This window comes from Podarcis gaigeae (genome assembly GCF_964106915.1).
Source record: "Podarcis gaigeae genome assembly, chromosome: 1".
NCBI classification, from domain to species: Eukaryota; Metazoa; Chordata; class Lepidosauria; order Squamata; family Lacertidae; genus Podarcis; species Podarcis gaigeae.
The window spans coordinates 84,702,412-84,707,382 of NC_139678.1; the positions used below are offsets into that span (position 1 = coordinate 84,702,412).

General features: G+C 46.6%; 2 protein-coding genes across 2 annotated transcripts in view; both read right to left on the reverse strand.

Annotated features, from left to right (window-relative positions):
* Nucleotides 1–644, reverse strand: part of SLC4A3 (solute carrier family 4 member 3) — a 45,292-nt gene extending 44,648 nt beyond the window's left edge. Inside the window, exon 1 of the mRNA XM_083726982.1 lies at nt 294–644. The gene's annotated coding sequence lies outside the window, so the exon portion shown is untranslated. The remainder of the gene's footprint in view (nt 1–293) is intronic.
* The window catches only part of INHA (inhibin subunit alpha), a 131,273-nt gene that overhangs the window by 55,011 nt on the left and 71,291 nt on the right, over nt 1–4,971 (reverse strand). The gene's annotated exons all lie outside the window — the stretch shown is intronic.

Consider the following 4,971-nt stretch of genomic DNA (forward strand, 5'->3'; position numbering starts at 1 on the left):
CCCTTTTATTTCCTTTTATTTAATTTTTTTGCAGCAAGGACTTGACACTCCGGAGAAAGAAAGCCCCAAACCTGTGTGCCAAGCACAAGAGAGGCGAAGGCAAGCCCATGTAAAAGGGTCCTGCTATGAGATCCACAGCTTTGCTCCCTGCGGCTCTCTCTCTCTCTCTCTCTCTCTCTCTCTCTCTCTCTCTCTCTCTCTGCCCTGCACCTGGCAATGTCAGGGACATGAGGATGCTGGACCAGGATGGGATGAAGGCAGGAGTGGGGGTGGGGAAAGAGGCTATACTGTACCTCGCTGCTGATGAGAAGGAGAGCTGCCTGCCTCCAGCCAGGGGTCCACCGAATTCACGCTGCTGTGACTGGCCTCTTCTTGCCCTCCCTCCTGCTGCTGCTGCTGGAGATCACTCAACATGTGTCCATTTCCCCGCTAGTGGCTCAGGTAGGGTGGCTGTTTGAGACACCTCCTCTTCTCCTCCACCACCTCTGCCTCCTCCTTTTCAGTGCAGCAGCAGCAGCAGCAGCAGCAGCTTCCTGCTCCTCCTGCAGGCAGCCATCCGCTGTTACTGGCTCTGCTTGGAGACGAGCTGCACATTGGCTGCTCTGGCTCCCTTATTTAAAATTCTGTGTGGCGAGCCGCTCAGGCTATGAGTCACTCGCTGCTTTTCACCGAAGCAGGCAGCAGCTGAGCCGAGCGGCTATTCTGGAGAGTCAGAGGATGGTGGGAGGGAAGGAGGGACGCCAAGTCACCTCCCTTGCTAAGACAGCCTCACTGGCATCTCCACACCCAAGGAGCATGGCACTGGGGCAAAGCCGCATGGTCAGGCAACGCAGTGGTGCAGGCACCACTCGATGCCTGCACACCATCTTCCATCTCTCAGAGGTGCCAACAAATAAAATATTGGGGTGGAGAGAGGTAAGCCCTGCCCAACATAATCACAAGATGCAGAGCGCGCACACCATTTGAACGGGAATGCCCTTCAACTTTGGGGGCCCCAGCTCCCTCAAATATTTTATTGGGGAAACCGAAGGGACATCAGCCCCAAGGAGTTGGCTCCTATGCCATCTCTACATACCAACTTGCATGATGCATTGTTATTCCAAAGTGTTGCACATACCAAATTGAGAATGATACCAGTGGCTAAGAGACTCAGCCCTCCTGGGGATTCTTAATAAGTTTTGAGGTTTTGGCTTTTTAAACTTTAAAGACTGAATTCTTAATCCATGTTTAATATTGCAGCTGTATTTTTAAAAATTGTTTATCATGAATTTTAACCTTTTTTAAAAAAATGCACGCTGCCCAGAGAATTTCAGTTATGGGGCAGCATAGTAATACCGTTCAATAATAATAAATAAATAATCAAAGAGCTCCCACTTTGAATCTCAACACTGTTATGAACTCACTTAGGTAAGCCACTCTTTCTCAGATGTACCTTACAGGGTTGTTGTGAGATTACAGCTAGTTAATGTGCTGCAGAGCAGACTCAAGACTTCGTAGTGCCTCTCACCTCCCAAGTCAAGGTGCATAGGGTCTAAAACAAAAAATTCCACAAGCACCACTCTCTGAAAATTAAATAACACATTAACAACAAATTTAAAAATATTTCCTGCCAATATACCCAGACTGCCTCATTCTCCTTAATGATGGGGCCAACTCTGACAATGCAAGCAAAGTGCTTTGAATACTTGCAAATATTATACAAATTTCAACTATTATAATTCCTGTGCAAATTTTTGTGCCAGTTTTAAGTCACCTTGCATGCTTTAGCTGAGAGGTGCCCTGTGAATAACCAAGCAAACAAATAAAATATCATACATGTTGTGTGAACAAAACAAAAATATAATATTAACAGGAAATTCTCTCTTTCTCTCTCTGTGTGTAAATTTAAAGCAGCCTTACATCTGAAACTGAAGCCATGTTAAAAGTGTATTTTTTATAGACACTACCACAGATCACATATTCACAGGTGCATGCTAGGATTTTTTATTTGTTTGTTTAAAATCTATGCACAATCAGCTGCTTGCTAATCTTGTCAACTCAATAAACCATACATCAAAAGTATTCCTTGTTCCTGCGCTATAATATAGGACACAAAAAGTAGTTCTGCTCCCACCCAAATTAGGCCTGATTATTTGACCTTCAACTATTTACTCAAAAGTGTGTTAACATGAATGACAGGAGCAACTGTTGGTGCCCTATTAAAATTATTTCATAAGGGAAAGCTTTGACATGAAAACTGAGAATTTATTTCCCAGAGAGGAGAGAGCAGATCTGTTCAAGTAATAATTTTTGCTTGTGTGTTAAATATTCTGATTGTTCTATGGACCAAGAAGGAGTTCCCACACCCAAAGATAGTCATTTATTTATACATACATACATATATACATACATACATGCATACACACTTATTGGAACAATTCACAAACTACTGTATTTAGAATGCAGTAGGAGCAGTTAAGTCTGACCTCAGTGGGTTAACTGATTTTAAGTGACTTGCAATTGACTACAGTACCTAAAACTCTTAGTTCCACCAAACATTTGTACTTTGCAGTGAGTTATTCCCAAATGAGCAATGGAAGGATTTTATCAAGAAATATATCTAAGGGCTCATCCACACTTCTGCTTGTGCTGTGCCTAAAAAACATGGGTCTGAGCAGTTAGTGTGGACGAGCCCTTGGTCACAGCTAAGTTTCTGGGTGGGATGTTTTTGTATTATCTCCCACATCTATTGTGCTGGCGCACATGCAGATTTGAATTCCATACCTTGCAGGTGTGGAGAACCTGTGGCCTTCCCCATGTTGTTGGATTCCAACTCCCATCAGCCCCAACCAGTATGGCCAGTGGTCAGTCCAACAACTTCTGGGTGGGGGCACACAGGTTCCCCACCCCTGCTTTAAATAATGTGTAGACAAGAGGTGATGGCAATGGATTAAAGAATTGGGCTCACAAATAACCGATTAATGTAAGCATAGGTTTTTTTTAGAATTATGACTGGCTGTAATCGTTATGAATATAAACAAAATAAAAATAGAAGCAGAAAAGCAGAAGGAACACGGCTTGGACTTCCTATAAATTCTAACCAAAGCTTTAGGCATGAACATCTGATGAGGGGCCTTTCTTGTACAAAAATAGGAAGGCTGGGTTCTTTGAAAAGCAATAACAAACCTGAGAACTCCTGTCTTCCCTTTGACCTGCATTCACTAATGGCTCTGCAAATAAGGAATCCGTAAACACCCATCAAACATTTGGTTAATACTAAGAACTCCCATACAATTGGAGGACCATGCTGTGTGCAGCATGGCTTGTTTTATTTTAAGGTGTATGTGTGCATGTGCAGCATGCTGAGGGAGAAATGCCAGGGCTCGACAGAGAACCAGACTTCTACGAAGGCACACTAAATGGAGCTATCCTGGCTACTCCGCACAGATTGTCAGAAACAAAAGACAGAACAAGTTTTCTGTAAAACTTCTCTGGAAACTGGCAAAAGATCCAAGAAACATGGCTGTGCATTTATTTCTGTCCTAATCCAAAACCCCCAGGGTTCAGGCCCTTCTGAAAACCGAAGGAGGTACTGAGTATCAACAAGCCCTGCCTCAAATAAATTATTACACGGTACAGTACTCATTGGGACTTGGGTGGCGCTGTGGGTAAAAGCCTCAGCGCCTAGGGCTTGCCGATCGAAAGGTCGGCGGTTCGAATCCCCGCGGCGGGGTGCGCTCCCGTTGCTCGGTCCCAGCGCCTGCCAACCTAGCAGTTTGAAAGCACCCTCGGGTGCAAGTAGATAAATAGGGACCGCTTTCTAGCGGGAAGGTAAACGGCGTTTCCGTGTGCAGCTCTGGCTCGCCAGAGCAGCGATGTCACACTGGCCACGTGACCCGGAAGTGTCTTCGGACAGCGCTGGCCTTTAAAGGTAAAGGTAAAGGTACCCCTGCCCGTACGGGCCAGTCTTGCCAGACTCTGGGGTTGTGCGCCCATCTCACTCAAGAGGCATGGGGCCAGCGCTGTTCGGAGACACTTCCGGGTCACGTGGCCAGCGTGACATTGCTGCTCTGGTGAGCCAGAGCCGCACACGGAAACGCCGTTTACCTTCCCGCTGGTAAGCGGTCCCTATTTATCTACTTGCACCCGAGGGTGCTTTCGAACTGCTAGGTTGGCAGGCGCTGGGACCGAACGACGGGAGCGCACCCCGCCGCAGGGATTCGAACTGCCGACCTTTTGATCGGCAAGTCCTAGGCGCTGAGGCTTTAACCCACAGCGCCACCCAAGTCCCTACCTTTACCTTTACAGTACTCATTATTAAGACCTGAAGCACAGTGATCCACAGAAGAATGGGGAATCCTGGCCCTCTGGATGTTCCCATCAACCAGCATAGTCAATGGTCAGAAATGATGGGAGTTGTTGTCCAACGACTTCTGGAGAGCCAGTTTCCCCACCCCAAGTCACTAGAGCCTCAAGACTCAAGCTTGACCATCAAAACATTGTAAAGTACGATATTCTCCAGCTTCTCATCGACTCCTGCAAATAATCATTTCCCACCATTATGTTGGCTCTGTAGGAAAAGTGCAACAGCAGGTCTCCAGTTCAATCTGTGGACACTGCAGCTGGAGGTCTGATTCAATATGAAATTGTATGGAAAGACAGGCGTGACCAGAAAGCGTAGTGCAGGGGGAGGAGAACTTGCGGCTCTCCAAATGTTGTTGATTATAATTCCCACCACTCCTGGCCATTGCCTATGCTGGCTGAGGCTGATGAGAGCTGGAGTCCAAGGATACCTGCAGCTACAGGTTTCCTCAACTCCGAAGCGTAGGATAGTAGACAAAAACTCCCCGCTTTCGGGAGCCCTGCTTGCTAACAGTTCATGAGATCTGCCACACTGCACTCCCTAAAAGGAAGGGCTTTCTGCAACCCAGTGAAGGAGATGGCGAAGCGCGACGCCGTAGAAAGAGAGGGCGGAGCTTTGAAGGAGCGGCG